Here is a 19,099-nt window from a genome sequence, read left to right as displayed (position 1 = left end):
TAAGAGAAAGATGAATCCACTCTGGGAAACAAGAAACCATGGATGGAACCACCCTTTTTCTTGCCTATGGTAGCATTGTTTCCTAGCACTAAGCCCCTTTACCCTCAGTTGGCTTGAAAAAGTCTGTTTCTTGGAACTAAGAAATCTTTCACATTTATTCTTTTTTTTTTTTTTTTAGATTTTTATTTATTTATTTAGTTGAGAGAAAGAGAATGAGCAGGGAGAGCAGCCGAGGACACTGGGATCATGACCTGAGCTAAAGACAGCTGCCCAACCAACTGAGCCACCCATGTGCCCCAAAGATTTTATTTATTTTACTTGAGAGAGAGCACAGAGGGAGAGAGAGCACAGAAGGAGAGGGAGAAGCAGATGCCCCGCTGAGCAGGGAGCCCAACTCAGAGCTCCATCCCAGGACTCTGAGATCATATATATTCTATAACATACCTTAATGGAGGGGAATAAAGTTTGCTCTTCTCTTTGGGAGAAATGGGGTGTGCAATTTAGAGTAAGCACTCACTATCTGCAGAGGTATGTGAGTGAAAAGACCTGAGGCCGCCTAGGCTACCACCCATAGGAAAATACCTATCAGTAGAGCAAGAATACGATTCGCTTGCTACAGAAGCATTGGGTAGTGGATGTTTATCAGGTTTTGTTCTGACTCAGCACATGAACTTCCTTCCTAGTCCTTGGATTCCCCCACAGTGTGGATTTGGTGGTGGGCAGGGAACAGCCAGTCCTAACAGAAAGATCACCTTTCTTCCCAAGCCCCGGCACTGAGAGTGTGGGCACATGGCCTCAGATCAGACAGCTGAGGTCTCATAGAAGGATTCTGAATCTCAAATGAATGGCAAATACATTAAAAGATACCACTGCATTAGATGTGCAGTGGCAGCCTTATATAACAGGACTGGTGATTGGATTGAATGCCACAAGAGAGGTTACAGTGGGAGCTGTGTTCAGAAGCAGTATGTGTACGCTGAGCAGGTGGGTTGAGGATTAGCAGGGTGTATAATTACACAATTTCCCATCAGTATTATTTCTTCTGTCTTCCCTCCCTTGACTTTTCTCCCATGAGCTACCAGCCATCCTTCCCATAAATTCCTTTAATGCCTAAGTTATCCATGGTTGGTTTCTATTGTTTGCAACCAAGATCTTTGGACTGATACTTATTGCAAAGAAAATAAACAGTCTGGATGGGTATTACAGAAGGCATGAGGAGAGGTGAGATTGCAGCTGGGTTTTGTGCTCTTAAATTTTAGACCTAACAAATGAAAATGATGGACTGGATGATTACTGAGGCCTAGCCTGACATGCAGAAGGGATCAAAGAGAGAAACATTATGGGAAAGTCTACCCCAATCCCACTGTGGTGGATGCTGTGATGCACGACCCAGGTCTCCTTCAGAACCAAGGCTCTCATTTCCCCAGCTACCAAGAATGTTTGCTGCAGATGGATGGATCACAGCTGCATCCTCTCTGAGATTCACCTCAGCCAAAGGCAAAGGCATGGCAATGCCTCCTCCCCAGGGACAGTTCACATCCAACAATTGGTCCTGGTCTCATTTGGGTAAAGCTCTAAAAGATTCCGCCAGCTTCAGACCCCTCTGTGGGATCAGCTGAGTGTTGGATACCATGGCACCATAATTTAGCTGCTTCCTCTGTCCAGTTGGGCTTCCTTCTCCTTCCCACAGGTCTTACTCCTCATACAATTCCACTCCATTCCACTTCCATTGAAGTGACCTTTCCAGGAAATCCAAAATAAGACATCTACCTGCCGCATTTCAGAAAACACTTCCCCTCTTCTTTGATAGACAGAACCACAACTCTTGTCCAGCATTGACACCAGTGGTATTATGACACAGAGCCTCTCTTTCAGACAGGTTATTTGGCTAGCTTGTTCACTGCCTGAGACTAAATCTGACACCATAGCTCTTCAGTGCTAGTCCCAGTGGAAGTAGAATATCCTGGGTAACAAAAGGCTAACCCATCAAAGAACTGGACTAATTTTGTTTCAAACCTATAGAATACAGTTCTACCACCTATCACACACGTCTATGCTGGGAAATCATATGCATTTGTATTGTAACTTTTTTGTTCACCTGGGGTAATTATACTACTATATACATAACAAAAATAGCCACCATATGTGAAATCCTATTACCTGTAGCAAGCACATTAATAGATGCTTTAGACATATTATCTCTAATAGTTTTAATGATTTTGCACGAAGTTATTTTTACCAGTGCTGGTAAACCAACTCCCCCCCCCCCAAAAAAAAAGCCCTGATTTGTACCTTTTGCCAATTTCTATGGTATAAATAAATATTCCCACCATGACTTATTTCAAACCACCAACATGATGTCACAGAAACTAACACTGTGATGTGATTGAATGTAGAATAGGGAAGAGATGCCAACAATTGGCTAGTATGAGCCAGCTCCAATATACCTTCATTATGTCCCTTTAGCAGATGATGGGTCAGAGATTCAAAGAGTCTCCTTAGGGTGCTTTCACTGGCATAATATAAAACTCTGACTGCATTGCCTTTTAAAATAAGGAAAAATTGATACCTCACATAAAAAGAAATCTGGAAGCATCTCACTTCCAAGAATGGTTAATGTCCCTCTTCATATTCATCTCTGAAACCTGGAATCTTTCCATCTTTCTCTGCTGCCATCTCAGAATGATGGGTCAACACCCCTAATGGCCATGAATGGCTGCCTCGGTTCCATACACCTAGCATAGACATGACAATGTCCAATAAGCAAAAGAAACGGAATAGTTTTCACTTACGGATCTTTTTTATGTCTCTTTTTTTATCAGAAAAAAAATCAGCACAAATTTCAGTACCGGTTTTAATACCTGTGTATTTCACCAGGCTCAGAACATGCATACTGGCTCACACATGGAGAAGATAAAATTTTCTTTCTTTGCACAAGAAGGAAAAATTTCATCTTTTGCACACTTATCTTCACCGATGTCCTTGGAGCTAAATGTTCCTGGGTCACATGAACAGGGAGACTGGTGTGAGGGGAGCAAGACCTGCCGCTTGTCCTGCTTCTAATCACTGACCAGTCATGTGACTTCTCTCTCATCTGTAGAAGCAAAAGATTAGATCAGCTAAGGTACGAAGTTCTACAACTTTATATTTCTATGATCAAACTCAACCTAGGATCTTATAAAGATAAGCCTAAGTCAAGAAAACGAAATACTGAATGCAGCACCCCGAGCCCAGTGCCAGACTTGTATCAAATCTTCCTTTTCTTTCTCTTCCTTCCCGCCCTGACCCTCTCCCACTTCTGTGAAACGCCTAAAAAATTTAAAAAATTAAATGAGAGCATATCAAAACATTGAAATAAACTTTTCCAGAAGGGTTTATAAGTCATTATTAAGGGGAAAGTGTGCTTTTGGAAGCAATGTGAAAGCTGGTGGAGGAAGCCCCAGGGTCACCATTGACACTTTTCGCTCCCCTGCCTTTGTTTATCTGCTGGTCATAATTGTTAATAAGGAAGCTCCAGAGCATTCATTTGCTTACTTTGCTCCTAATGATGGAAATAAATGGCTCCGATTTAATGTGGTAGGATTGCAGGGCGCCACCGGGCAAGTTTGCCATTCTTGGCACTTGCAGAGTCCCGCAAAGCTCTCTGAGCAATCTGTCTTGTCAGCAAATTCTGCCTTGTCCCATTTTTCAGGGTGACCTGTCTGCTCATCCATCCCTGACTCCCTGGTGGGCCCCATCCCTGACAGCTGAAAGAAAGACAACACTGACAACTCAAGGTTAAAAAGTCACTTTGGGGGGCCCTGAGTGGCTCAGTCGTTAAGCGTCTGCCTTTGGCTCAGGGCACGATCTCAGGACCCTGGGATCCAGCCCCGCATCGGGCTCCCCACTCAGCCGGAAGCCTGCTTCTCCCTCTCCCTCTCCCCCTTCTTGTGTTCCCTCTTTTGCTGTGTCTCTCTGTCAAATAAATAAATAAAATCTTAAAAAAAAAAAAAAAGCACTTTGGAAGACAAGACCCTCTGGGATTGAGGCAGTGTGTGAGTGTGGAAAGAACAGGGCATTGTCACCCAGTGGCCTTGGGCCTAGGAAACAATTAACCTGGCACTCCTACAAAGTATCATTAATACTCTCAACCACCGGTAGAAGTTATGTTGTGCCCATTTCACGGGTGTGGCAGCTCAGGGACATTCAATGCTTGCCTAAGGGCCCCTACTGACCCAGGATTTGATTCAGAGCTGCCTTGCATGCAGTAAAACCTCTGAGCTTAATCCCGGAATGGGACCTTGAGAGAAAAAGTGAGCTAGAGAAAGATTTGGGAGTCATCAGCCAAGAGTCAGTTGGTGGACCCAAGAATGCATGAGCTATCTCAGGATGAAAATCCAAAGAGAAAATCAAGAGCCCAACAGATAAAGAGGGGGATTGACCGATCAGAGGAAGGATCCAGACAGCCCAGAAGAACCAGAAGAGAGGTAAGAAGGTCAAGAAGGAGGTTACAGTCACCCTACTTCTGATTTTTTTCAAATGGGGTTTAAAACATGACAGGATGATTTGTCCACCATTCATCAAGCAGTCCTAACTATGGAGGCAAGTAGGCAGAAACCATAGACCAGGAAGAGCCTAACACAGATCACCCATTCCAGCACAGGGAATGGAGCTGTTAGTCTTTGTCAACCAATGATGCAGCTAATGCAGTGCAATGGATCTAACTCCCCCCAAAAGGAGCCTTGTAAGTGTGGCTTTGAGAAATGTGCTATAAGCACACAGAGACACACGCACACACACACACACACAGAGCAATCCAGAATATTAACCTTACATTTGTTTGGCTTGTACCCATTGCCTGATGGGGGTCAATGGTATCCCATAAATATACAGGATCCCAAATGAAAGTTCCCTTAACACTCAAGATAGCCAGTTCTCTTATGCTTTATTAAGTAGTGACTCTCTTTACATGAATTATTCTTTTTTCTTCTTCTTTTAAAAAATGATTTGGATGGTTCAAAAGAGTAGTAAGCTGCTATTCAACCCTGACATGTACCCATTAAGGGAGAAAGCTGAGAGGGATAATGAAAGACCCTTGCCACCTGGGTTGTACTTCTCGTTGACTGTTACCCACGTTTTATCCTTCTGTCACATCCTTGTTCAGAAAGTCATTCAAAATGCCCTGTTTCCAGCCTTTAGCATCAACCCGCAATTAGAATGTTACCCTTGACCTTCATCATAACATGCACTCCTCATTAGTGCCATTTTTCTCTGGTATAGTCATGATTGAACACTAATTACTTCTACCACAAAGTTCTGCTTTGCCCAATCAGATCACATCACAGAAATGATACACGAATTTCCCCCCATAATTTAAAAAGTATACATGAAAAAGTAGCATTTAGTTTTGGGCTCTAGGACTCCTCAGAACCTTGGAAATCTTGGGGCTGGTGCTTATATTTCTTGAAGGTAGAAAGGCTCTCACCCTTTAATGCTGAGTCATCAAACTTGTGCCTATAGGCTGCTTCCAAGCTGCTGAAGTATTTTGTTGGCAGAACATGAAAAACTGAGAATTCCAGCTCCTTCTGGAAAAAAAAAATTTGGCCACAGTCAGCTGGACCTGAGTGCTGGTAGCCCCCTTCTGATACATAAGGGTTCTCTGTAGTCTCTACCTCTTCCCATTGATAGCCACAGCATTTGATTATGGTCATCCACCCTAGCCCTGGAGGAAGAGAACTGGCTATTTTGAGGGTTACGGGAACTTTTCATTTGGGATCCCGTGTATTTACAGGATACCATTGACCCCCATCAGGCAATAGGTACAAGCCAAACAAATGTAAGGTTAATATTCTGGATTGCTCTGTGTGTGTGTGCGTGTGTCTCTGTGTGCTTATAGCACATTTCTCAAAGCCACACTTACAAGGCTCCTTTTGGGGGGAGTTAGATCCATTGCACTGCATTAGCTGCATCATTGGTTGACAAAGACTAACAGCTCCATTCCCTGTGCTGGAATGGGTGATCTGTGTTAGGCTTTTCCTGGTCTATGGTTTCTGCCTACCTGCCTCCATAGTTAGGATCCCCTGGGCCAGCTGAGCCCCACTGAGGTCTCAGTCTTCTAATTCCAAACTCTAGGATTTGACATCATGACACCTTTCTTGTTACCCTAACTCTCAACCCTTACCTTTGGCTCAGTTCTGAAACCTTGTGCCCTGAGTCCTGCCTTGTACCTTTCTTCTCTGTCTTCCTGGATCTGGAATCCTGTCTTACTTTTGGAAGCAACGCACTCGCCCTCCCCACCACCCCTGAAACTGGAATCCACTATATGGACAAGACTGATGATAGACTTTTCTAATATTTTATGTCTGCCTGGACTTTCCAATATCGCCTCCCTTGGCATCCTGGGGCAATTGTCTGACTGCCTGGATGCCTGCCTCCTTCTGGAACATCCTTCCCACAACTCCCCAATCCTCACTGAAGGAACTTTACCACTGTATTGCCTTTGATGCTTGCCTGCAGGACTGTTTTACATCCCAGATGTACAGCAGCATTTGCAGCTGGGCTGTCTCCCTAGCTCCCACCTACCTTAATGACAAGTTCAGGTTCTGTGTCTGCCCCTTCCTGGCCACTATGGCCCAATGCAGTTAACCAGACCATAACTGGTTCTGATTCAAGATAGTTCCATGGGGAACTGATACCATGAGATCAGATCTGCTTGCTCCTTTTATTTTTCATTTGCACTTTCAACATTGAAATGTTCGATATAGAATACAAAATATCCTGTTAGCCAAAGAAAATAATAACAATTATGGTACTCTAGGGCATGTTATATTGATTTTGACTGATACATTTTACAAGACTTACAAAGAAAAGAACAGGTACAGTTGATGCTGACAATGATAACACAACAGTGTCCCCAGGAAATACTATTTATTTTTCCAGAACCACTTTCATTTAATTCATTTAACAAATATTTACCAAATGCCTACTATAACCCTACACTGTATCAGGCAGCAGGCTAGCCATGGAGTAAACAAAGAACAATAGGACAGTAAGACGAAGTCTCCCTTGTCAAAGTGTTTATACTCAGCTATCATTTAGTACAGTGATGTTCTAACATTTTTCAGCAAAAAAAATAATTTTTCATATGGTAATTTTACGTGGCATCTGTATTAGTCAGGATAGGCATAGTTATGCTGCAGTAACAAACAAACAATCCTGACACTTTTGTGGCTTACAACTACACAGGTTTATTTCCCATTCATGCTTCATGCCCAACATGGGTCAGCTGAAGCTCTTCCTCATGTCCTCTTTATGTCATGATCAAGGCTGATGGAGCAGCCTCTGTCTGGAACATTGCTTGTCTCACAACAGAGGGAAGAGAGTATAGATAAAAATATAGAGCCCATACCCTGGCTCTTGCAGCTTCTAACCAGAAACAACTATTATTTCATTGGCCAGAGGAAATCTCGTGTCCAAGCTTGGCATCGTCAAGGCAAGGAAATATAATCTTCTTCAGGAAGGTGTTGCAAATAATAATGAAGAATAATGCCCACAGCATCACAATGTAGAAAGTAAATAAACAGATTGAAGTGGCATCTCTCTTCCTGAGGAACCTCTGTAAAATCTTAAGCCTCTATGGAACTCAGTTGAGAAACCATCAATCAATGATCTAATCTGAAATAAACAAAAACCCTATGAAGGAAGTTAGGGAAATTGTAATTATCCCCATCAGAAAGGCAACGCAACTCTCTGAGGCCCAGGATATTTACATAACTTCCCAGAAGATGGACCAGGATGGAAGGCTTGTGCCTCTACTTCTTAGATCTTCCCATAAGACTTTGCTGGAGTGCATGGCCCTGTACACACAAAGCCCTTTGTCATGATAGCCATGGAATCTCTCAAACTCAAGAAAACTGTCTCCTTATCCACTCACTTGGGCACAACTGCACTTTGTCTGAGGTGGCCAGCCGCAGACAAAGGCCACACCATGCAAAATCTCTGCAGAAATCTTGGCTTGGCTTGATCTTTGGAGTGTGCTTACAACACATTTTGAAAAGCAACAGACAGACGGCGCCAGCTCCACCATCAAACAATTCAGAAAATGAGGTTTAAGAAGGGCCTAACGGGAGAATAATTCAGCCTTAAGAGATGGGAACAGTAGTTGGGTAACAGAGATGAGTAGCAGTAGTTTTTCTTATCTGAGATTCATTCCTGTTTATTCTTTGGAACAGAAGCCAGACTTCCTTCAGCAGAGGGGTTATTGAGTACCAACTACATATCAGGAAAGGTAATATGAGTCAAGAACAGAGATGACTAAGACACAGTCCCTGCCCCCAGAGATTTCAGAGGAATAGGAATGATTTCAGAGGAATTAGCAATGATGCTGAATGCCATCACTGTCCAGACAGGTCCCACAGGATGCAGCCTCTGGGAGTGGGAAGAAGAGAGGAGGGAGCACCATTGAAATGAAAGGCCAGCATTTATGGGGTGAGTGAGCAACACGTTTACCAGCACCACTTTTATGTACAAATGATTACCCACATGTAGGAAAGAGCCTGGGCTCAAGTCAAGGATCAGACTGGACTTCCAATTCTGTCATTTATTTTCCCTACAACCTTAAGCAAATATCTAAGCCTATTAGCCTCAGTTTCTTGTCTGTAAACAGGAAATAAGGAAAAGCGGCTGTAACTACTTCACAAGGTAATAGGGCCAAATGCATTGTGAATAAAAAATTGCTCTGTTAAATGTGAACTTGGCCTAGCTTCATTGTCATTCTTGAACACAGCCTCAGCACACACAAGTCATCTTGGTTTGACTGGGACTTCCCAGTCTCAGTAGTGACAGTCGCACATCTCAAGAACCTCCTCAGTCCCAGATGAACCTAGACAATTGGCTTGTCTATCACATATTCTGAAAGGAGGGTTTGTGAGGTCCCTGCTGACCATAACACTTTTAAAATTCTCTAAGGTGTATTATTCCGTGCATTTCAGTACTTTCACAAGATGATGCAACCATCACCACAATCCAATTCCAGAACGTTTCCGTCACCCCAAAGAGAACTCATTAATAGTCAGTACCAAATCCACCCTCCCCTCAGCTCCTGCCATCCACGAATCTACTTTTTATCTCTAGATTTGTCTATTCTGGACATTTCCTATAAATGGCATCAAATAATATATGGTCTTTCTGCCAGCTTCTTTCATCTAGCATGATATCAGGCTCATCTATGTTGTAGCAGGAATCAGTACTTCATTCATTTTTGTGGGTGAATAAAACTCCATTGTATAGATAGACCACATTTTGTTTATCCACTCATCAGTTGATGGACATTTAGGTTGCTTCCACGTTTTAGCTACTATGAATAGTGCTCCTAGAAATATTTCATTTACAAGTTTCCATTTCTCTTAGGTGGTCATTTAGGAATGAAATTGCTGAGTCATGTGGTAACTGTGTGTTTAACTTTTTGAGAAACCACCAAAATTTGCCAAAGCAGCTGCAACATGTCACAGCCCACCAGCAACGTATGAGAATTCCAATTTCTCCACATCCTCACTGACATTTATTATTTGTCTTTTTTATTATCGTCATTCTAGTAAGTGGAAAATAGCAACATTGTGGTTATGTGATATAGCATTTCCCTAATGGCTAATGATGCTGAGCATTTTCCATGTTCTTATTTCGCCATAACACTTAAATTTCAAAATAAATATTCCGTGTCACTGTACTGAACCTCCTTATTGAGAACATGGAGCTCTGGCAAGCTACTAACTCCTGTATAGAGGAAAAGGCTTCTGTCTGCATTGGGCTCAAGACAAGGCTCAAATGCCTGTCCATGGCTACAGAATAAAATCCAAATTCTTTCATGGTATCCAAAACCCTTTACTATCAATCTCTGATTTACTTTTACATCCTCAACCCCTTTTTTTCCCTACATGAAGTCTCCACTCCAAGAGAGCAGATCTATTTATTGTCCCCTGGAATACATCACTTTGGATCAGTAGTCAATAGGAGTCTCATTCATAAACTCAAGAGTGTGAGAAATGTCGCATCTTCTCAATTTCTATCCATCAACATGTTCTATCCCTAGCTACTTTCCTGCAAAACTGATGAGAAATTCTGCTTCAGTTGTTCTGAGGATTCTCCTGGAAAAACTTCAAGGCTTCAGGAACTTATACATTGTTGAAACATGGAGGTGAGGAGATGGACTACAATGATGAAGATAACCACAAAGATAACCATGTCCTGGTTCTCATGATCCCTTTTGTTCTGGTGTTTCTTCTAGGCATATCAGAGGCACTGTAGTCTGCCCGTGCCTTGCCTAGGCTGTGAGCCCTGTGTCTAGAAGCTGCCCTCCTGGTGAGAACCAGCCCCTCCACACATGCACAGACACAGAGTTCTGTCACAGGACTATACTCATGGAACCTACAAATTCTCTACTTCTCTATGGAGAACTTCTCTCTACATACATTCCTTATTCACACTTGGGAAACCCCATGGGGAATGTTTCACATATGGGTCTTGGCAGTCCCTGGAGCCACTCCTGGGCATTTCCACTTCTTCCCCACCTACTGCTAGCCTCCTAGGGCTTCCTGGTTGCCTCTTTGAGGTCAAATGGCCTGACACACCATGTAAGCAACTACTGTGTGCCTTCTGCTCACATTTCCTCCCGGTGCTGGAGGTCCTCAGACACACTTCAGTCCCAGTCATCCCTGGTCAGTAACCTCCCCCTGTGAAACAAGCCCACAACTCAGGGCACCTGTGCTCACCATGACTTGCAGAGACTGCAATGCTATGACTTTCTGTTTCCTTTTATTTCACATTCCCCTTTCTAAGATTCAGCATGGATGAATCTAAGATTGGGGCACCAGAGAACAATCTGAGATGCTCTACTCAAAATTATTTTTCCTGGTTACCATATGATCTAGCAGTTCCACGCCTAAGTATATACCAAGAGAAATTAAAATATACGTCCACACAAAAATTTGTACATGGATGTTTATAGAAGCTTATTTGTAATAACAAAAAGGTAGAAAGAACTCAAATTGATGATCCAATCAACTGATGAATGGATAAGCAAACTGTGCTGTACTCATACAATGAAATATTATTCAGCCATAAGAAGGAATGAAGTGCTGATATACACTAAAACATGGATGAACCTTGAAAAGGACACAAAATGTCACATACTGTCTGATTGCATTTATATGAGATATCCAGAATAGGCAGATCCATAGAAACAGAAGGTAGAGGAGTATTTGCGAGGGCTAGAGAAATTGACGGCCAAAGGGTACAAGGTGTCTGTTTGGAGTGATGAAAACTTTCTAAATTTCGCTGTGGTGATGGTTATACAATTCTGTGAATATATGAAGAAACATTGAATTGTAGCTTTAAATGAGTGAATTGTAAGGGCGCCTGGGTGGCTTAGTCAGTTAAGAGTCCAACTCTTGATTTCAGTTCAGGTCATGACCTCAGGTCCTGGGATTGAGCCCCGAGTTGGGCTCTATGCTAAGTGCAGCGTCTGCTTGAAATTCTCTCTCTCTCTGCCCCTCCCCCTGAACTCATGCTCTCTCTCTAAAATAAAATAAATAAATATTTAAAAAAATAAATGGGTGAATTGTAAAGTTTATGAATTATGTCCCAATGAAACTGTTACCAAAAAAAAAAAAAAAAAATCTCCCTCTCCTTCCTCCTTAACCCATTGTCCTTAGACCAAGTTTGAATGCTTGTCTTCTCTCTCCCTTAGGATAGGTTCTTTCCCATAAGGCTCCTCTATTCTTTGTGAAAATGAAGTGCCACTGGACATTCCAAACATACCCATGCATTTCTCAATTTTCAACAGGTACCCCACTTAGGTTGTCCTCTGGGATCCCAGTTACAAGTGCTGTTACCAAACAGTGTTTGAACTTTTACCCTAGTTCTTCTAAAGAAGCTTCTTCTTTACCTCTGAAGTCACTGATAAGTAAGAATATTTTCTGAGGACACCTTCCCCAAGCATCACCAACCTCAATCCACTTCCTCACCTATGTCTTACTCTAGACTGAAGTGTGACCACAGATGTCAAACGCAGGTCTTCTCACATGCCCTTGTGTGAAGACACCAAGAGCTGGTTCTATACTGTAGACATCTAGATACAATTTATTTGTTATGATTCTTCATATCTTTGTACTACATTTACAACACAGAGCATGAATCACTTGCTAATGGGGAAAGTTTGATATCATTACACAGGAAATATGGATGTGCTCTTCAGTAGGGACTCCATTTTTCCATCATCATGGAGAAGTTGGAAGACAGAGGAACAGTGTAAAAGATGCCCATTTGATCACCTCTGTGAAATATGCTGATCTTACAAAGGGAGCTGAAGAAGATAGTAGCTGGAGGGAACATACATGCCAAGTACTCAGGACAGAGAATGTGTGTGGAGCCTCGCCAGAAGCTAATTTCATGAATGACTGAAACATTCAGCCAGCACTCTTACAAGGAAATTAGAAGCAGCAAAACGGAGTGAATCAAAGCCTTTTGTAGAACCAATTGAAAGATTTGGTAATTAAAGTCAGCACAATGAGACGGTGCGTAGGCCAGGATGAGCAACGAGGCTGCTCCTCCAGCCTTCTCAGCCAACATCATGTCCTGCCAACATCACCCTGCCTCTCCCCCAGGCACAAAGGACCGTAGTGGCACCAGGTCAACACTGCTGGAAACACAGGGAGCCAAATGTGCTAAGTCCACCCACAGAATTGAGCTGGAGCAGTCCCACAGTTTCTTCAAGGGAGAGCTTCCTTCCATTCTCTGAAAGCTTTTGGGGAGAGGGGTGTGGGGAGGAAGGCTAGAGTGTGGAATAATGAAATTCTCAAACAGAAAGGAGATTTCATCTTTATCAGGAGAAATACAAGCCAGAGGTTTAGAGGGTTTATCAGGAGAAATACAAGCTAGAGGGATCAGTAGCTAGAACCACCTTTGCAGGCTGGCCCATATCTTCCTGAAGGTCAATGCTAGGCCAAGGGTCAGAACCAGATAGGCCAGCTAAAGACACGACATACTGGAAAATAAAAGGTCAGAGCTGTTAGATGTTCCTCCAAACAGTGCCTGGGTCTCTGCTAGTGGATTTGGGGAGCCCAGAGGTTCTCCTTGAGCTGCTGGAGGCAACACAGATGGTGGCAAGAAACAAATAGGGCTGACTTCCAGTGTGAGTTTCTAGTCTGATCGTTAACATATTAATAATACACCACAACAGCCTCCCATGACAGCAGGATCACTGACCCCATAGCTCTCAGTCCCAAGTTCTGAGGTCTGGGTTAAAGGTCTGACGTTCACTTACCTTCTGCCTGACTCTACGTGACCTGTCCCCTGTAGCATCTCTCCCCATCAGAATTTAATTTCAGCAGGGCGAATTCATCATTTAATGCCCTTCTTGTGCTTTATTGATGAGGGCATCGTGGGAATAGGGCATAAGAGCCTTTATGAGCTTCTCAGAGGGAACACATCAGATTTCCAGAGTTTCTGGACTTTAGGAACATATTCACAAAAGTACTGGTGGGGGTATAGCTCAGTGGTAGAGCATTTGACTGCGCCAAAGAACTAGCCGTCTGTACTAAGCCAGCAAAGACCAATTGAATAAACTAGACTCAGGAAGAAAGAACTAGTTAGTTGAATAAAGGACAGAAAGAGGGCATAGAAGACTTGCAAAACCAAAGAGATAGCCCAGGGCCAGACAAGGGGAAACACTGCTGTGAAATGCTAGTGTAAGAGCACTGGGATTGGATCTCTGCTTTTCCCTGGAGCTCTTTATGCCTTCTGCTGATACAGAAACCAGTGGCAGCTCAGCCAGCCTCCCCATGAGGAGGAAAACAAACTTTTGTCAGATGATGCCGCCGCCAACTGACTGGAAGCTCCAAGCCCAGATTTATTGAGAGGTGAGATCACAGGTGTCTTTAGGCATGGCCACCCCAACCCACGTGGCCACAGGAAGTTCCAAAGCCTGCCTGGGAGGTGAAGTCTCTGTGGGCATCACAAATTCCCTTCTTCTCACATGTAACCACCTTTGCTAAAAATTCTTCCCGGTCCTAATATTTACCTTCCAGTTTCCTCAGAAGCCCACTTCCTCGTATTCCATCACAAGTCAGATGAACAGTAATGACAAAGACTCTCCTTGATGGCATTTTAGTTAGGCTCCTTCTCAAGTAGGCCTTGACCTTGGCTTTCATGGCCTTCCTTGGCGAGAATCCTGCTAAGTCAACTCCCAACTTTGATATCTGATCACCTGAGTTTCCCATCTCTACTCTTGACAACACTTAGTCCTTGGCCTGTCATTAGCAAGAATTACTGTCAGGCCAGTTTAACAAGAATCTCCTATCCTTGATGTCTCCATTTAATGATTTTTCCGTCCACTGCTGCCCTTGTTCTGCTCCTTGGCTATAAATCCCCAGCTACCTTTGCTGTATCCGGAGTTGAGCTCAGTCTTTCTCCCCTCTTGCAATAGCGTTGACTCCTGTTACAATAGTCCTGCATAAAGTCTTCCTTACCATTTTAACAAGTGTCTGGTAAGTAGTCTTTTCTGAAAGTGCTCTTTTTTCAAGAAAGATAACAAGCAGCCCCATAGCTTCTTCCTCTTCACTTTAAATAGACTAACAACCACCACAGTACACATAGACCTTCCTCAGCCTCCTGGCAAGGTCTGTCTCTTCTGCCTAAGGATCTGATGAATGTGAATGGTACTATATATCCTGAATGTTCCATTTGGAAGTTAAGTGGAAAAACAAATTATACATTATGTGTCTAAAATTACTTTCATTGGAATGCCTTGGAATGGAATTATCAAGTCTTTCTTTAATTAATTTGGTACAGAAGTTTATTGTGAGGAGCTTCTGGGACAATGCCACTGCTCTGATAAGAGTCTAACTGCTGCCATTCACGTGTTTGAATGCCTGAGTTTTACAGTTGGAGGAGCCCCTCCCCTGCTGCTGTTACCTGGCAACTCACAAATGGGTTTGATTGCAGACAGAAGTCAAAAGGAAGGCCCAGTGATGGCTGGCTTAGTGCCTTCCTCAATTGTAAAGGAGACTATTATGGACATAAGTTGAACATGAATGGTGGTGGGCTTTGTGAGCTGACTGAAGGAGTCAGAAATGTCAGGAAAGTAAATGGATAAATAAAATGAAAGGGACTCAGAGGGCAAGTTTCACCCTTAAGGGGAAAAAAAAATACTTGGAATCTGAAAATCCATTTTCTTTTTAAAAGTGAAGTTTTTTTCACTTCCTAGCAGGGAAGAGATTAATCACTTTGACAACCTTTAATCCCACTTTGGTGAACTCTGCCAGCCCTTCCCAGAGTACTGCACATAGATGTAGCACCCAGCCATGGATGTGGGGTGGATGTGTGTGTCTACACCAAAACTTTAGCCCAGGGTCTAGTTCTTTAAAGACAGTTTGCAATTCTCAAGATTTTCCTCAAAATATGCTTTCTGTTGTAATGAATTTTTCAAAATACTTCCCAGGAAGATATTTTAACATATACTTTGCTTTTGTAGGGGACAGAAAACTTTTCCTCTATCCTCTTAAGTTCATGGAATGAGGATGTGTGAGTTAAACTAATACTGAACAGATTAACAGGAGAGAGGGCATATGAATTTATTAATTTTGCATGCATAGGGGCATCCCAGAAGGAAGTGAATACCCAAATGAGAGGTAAATTTAAGTTTATATACTGATGGGGCATCAAGACATGCTACCCCAAAATATGGCACTTGACATATTGAATATTTTAAGTTGAAGGAATTTGAGAAACAGCATGTGCAGGAAGACTTACTGACCTACTGAAGCAGGTCATAAAACCCTCAGTGAGAGGTAATCCACTATATGGAGGAAAGGAACATCCTTATCTCCAAGACACCCAAGAAGAATCTGAACAAACAGGTTTTGTTATTTCCCCCAGTTTACTACACTTAGCTTATACCCTTTTTGGTCCTATCACCAAAAGTTTTTCCATGACTCTCCACTCTTCATCAAACCTAGAAATGCTCAGGTTTAACCATTTCTTTGAGTTCTCATTTCCTTATAAAGTATCCCATGTCACATAAAACATATATTAAATAAATCTGTGTGCTTTTCTCTTGCTAATCTGTCTTTTATTATAGGGGCTCCAGCTAAGAATTTAGAAGGTTAGAGGAAAAAGATATTTTCCTCCCCTATAATACCATCTTTTTTTTTTTTTTTTAAGATTTTATCTATTTATTTATTTGAGAGAGAGAGAGAGAGCATGAGATGGGGGAGGATCAGAGGGAGAAGCAGACTCCCCGCTGAGCAGGGAGCCCGATGCGGGACTCAATCCTGGGACTCCAGGATCATGACCTGAGCTGAAGGCAGTCGCTTAACCAACTGAGCCACCCAGGTGCCCCCCCATAATACCATCTTAATAGGGAATGGGCAGAGGCAGTGGGGCACTTCCGGGGGAACAAATATCTTGAGAAAGGGCACAGAAGGCAAGACAAATGACTTTTTTAAAGGTAAAGGGGCCCTTAGGAGATTAGGAGAGAGACTTGATAGTTTTGTGACAATGTCTGTCTGGATGTGGTGGCTACTCTCTAAGAAGAGAAGATTGGAGTTGCTTCCTGGGTGGGGATTTATGACAATTGAGTTCTTTGGGGAGGCTCTGCTTTTAGGCAGATAAGGGATTTCAGGGACTCAGATGCCTTCAGCTCAAAACAATTCTTTTGCCAAAGTGGCACATTTTGGGGATGGCATATCCTGATTCCCTTCAGTCTAAAAAGATTTTTTTTCTTATTTACAAAATTAATGTTTTCTTCATTTTATATACTACTTCTGATTTTTTTAGCATCAAATTACTAAAATATCTTCAAATGAACTTTGACTCTAATCCTTTGAGTTGAATTAGCTGGAAAGGGAAGACTTTTCTATGTCAGATCTGTGAGAAATTGCAGAAAACATCCATTACAGAGGTTTTCCAAAGTTTTATCTAAGATCACTGTCTCCCAGTGAAGACTGATGTGGACAGCCATTATGCAAACTGGATAAACTCCTCTGGGCAAAGCTGGGGTCTGGGGTGGGAGCTTGGAAAGGGATTCCAGAGCCCTAACCCCTGTCCCTCCCCTTTCCTTCTCTACCAGAGATTAGTTGGCACCAGAGAATAGGTTGCAAACCAATGATTTAGCTCAGGGATTAGTAAACTCTTCTGTGAAGGGAAGATAGGAAACATTTTAGGTTTTGCAAGCCAAGAGGCAACACTGAAGATATTATGTGGACACTTACATAACCATTTAAAATATAACCATTGGAGGGGCGCCTGGGTGGCTCAGTCAGTCAAGCATTTGGCTCTTGATCTCAGCTCAGGTCTTGATCTCAGGGTTGTAAGTTCAGTCCCACATCAGGCTGTGGAGCCTACTTTAAAAAAATAATAAAATAAAATAAAACAATTTACAAATGTAAAAATCATTCTTAACTCATGAGTCATACAAAAATTAGGTGGAATGAAAAGATGAATGCTGTGTGATTCCACTTATATGACTAAGTAGAGTAGTCAAAATCATTGAGAAAGGAGAATGATGGGTGCCAGGCACTGGGGGGATGGAGGTAATGGAAAGTTAGTGTCTAAGGGGGAAAAAGTTTCCATTTTATAAAATGGAAAAGAGTCCTGGAGATGGATGGTGGTGATGATTGCACAACAATTGTGAATGTAGTGAATCCTACTTAACTGTACACCTAAAAATGGTTAAGATGATGAATTTTATGTTTTGTGTATTTTACCACAATTTTAAAAGGGTTGGCACTCCAGGACGAGAAGCCCCCAGGATGCAGTTATGCCTGTGGTGACACTTAGCTGCTGCCACCATGGTGTGAGTATGAGGGGCCACCTGGGCTGAGACCGGACACTGAGATGGTAAAGCTGAAGGCAGAAAGACCAGGGTGCTGAAGACTTCGTCCAGCAGCCGACTTGAGCACCTTGGAGCCCCTCCACCCTCAGCCTTTGGTTGTTTAAACTTGTTGAGTAAGATTTTTTTGTTATTTGTAAGTGAAAGCATCCCAGCTGATACAGCATTCAGTACATGCTCACTAGTAATATTGTATATTAGCTGTTCTTCTTCCACTCCCTGCCCCCAGGGCTTTCCATTCCTGGATGCTTACCTGAACTTTGGACAACTACCTTCCAAATCTGAGTGCTTTCTTTCTTTCTTTCTTTCTTTCTTTTTTTTTTTTAAGATTTTATTTTTTTTGACAGAGTGAGACAGTGTAGAGGGAACACAAGCAGGGGGAGTGGGAGAGGGAGAAGCAGGCTTCCCGCAGAGCAGGGAGCCCGATGCGGGGCTCGATCCCAGGACCCTGGGATCATGACCTGAGCCGAAGGCAGACGCTTAACGACTGAGCCACCCAGGCGCCCCTAAATCTGTGTGCTTTCTGATCTCATCTAAAGGCCTGACTTTTCACCTGTTGCCTGTCACATGTAGAATAGAGTGATAGCTATTGCTTTTTCTCCCCATTCTGGAAATGCTATCCTCACTTCTTTGCTAGGTAGCTCCATCCACATAGGGGTCTCTTGGACAAAGTTGTGGGCACATGACTAAGGCTAGTGAATCAACACCCTCCTAAGGACTTTGACTGAAACTATCAGTGAGGAGGCTCGGTCTCCTGGGGTCTCCAGGAGCACACATCACACAAGCCAGGAGCTGCTAGCGGCCCCCGTCCACCAGGCTCTGTCAGTGTGGCTGGAGCCACTCTGGAGATGGCCCAACTCGGCTCTCATCCAGCGCCCAGGTGCCCCATCCTAATGCTGTCCACAAGGCTCGAGGAGATGGCAACTCCATGCCTTTGGGCACAAGTGAACAGAACTAGGATTAATTTTTACTTGAAGATGAGAGCTGAACATAGAAGTTCCCTAGGGAGTTACCAGTCTCAAGTCAAGAATACCTGTGAGCTCAGGAAGAAATTTCACACTTGACTGCGATTCTTTCATCAATTTCATTATAATCAGCATAGCCTTTTGCCAACTCCATTGCTTCTATCCTCAGAGAAATAGGAGAGGATAGAAAAAGAAAATAAAAGAAATCCCAAATTTGAAATAAAATGGGATATTTCTACTTTTCACTAAATTTCTCCCCAATACCATTGCA

At 42.9% G+C, this 19,099-nt stretch overlaps 1 long non-coding RNA gene across 1 annotated transcript in view; it reads right to left on the bottom strand.

Annotated features, from left to right (window-relative positions):
- Positions 1-2,867: 2,867 nt before the first annotated feature.
- Positions 2,868-19,099, bottom strand: part of LOC135363766 (uncharacterized) — a 33,439-nt gene continuing 17,207 nt past the window's right edge. The window contains exons 2-3 of the long non-coding RNA XR_010409825.1: positions 5,465-5,564; positions 2,868-3,094 (exon numbers count right to left, since the gene is read on the bottom strand). This is a non-coding gene — a long non-coding RNA (uncharacterized LOC135363766). The remainder of the gene's footprint in view (positions 3,095-5,464; positions 5,565-19,099) is intronic.

Source organism: Mirounga angustirostris, unplaced genomic scaffold, assembly GCF_029215605.1.
Source record: "Mirounga angustirostris isolate CCGP_5_RB_7025 unplaced genomic scaffold, mMirAng1.0.hap1 SCAF_3, whole genome shotgun sequence".
Classification (NCBI taxonomy): domain Eukaryota; kingdom Metazoa; phylum Chordata; class Mammalia; order Carnivora; family Phocidae; genus Mirounga; species Mirounga angustirostris.
The sequence above is the reverse complement of the archived record's forward strand: the minus strand, read 5'-3'. Positions and strand labels throughout refer to the sequence as shown.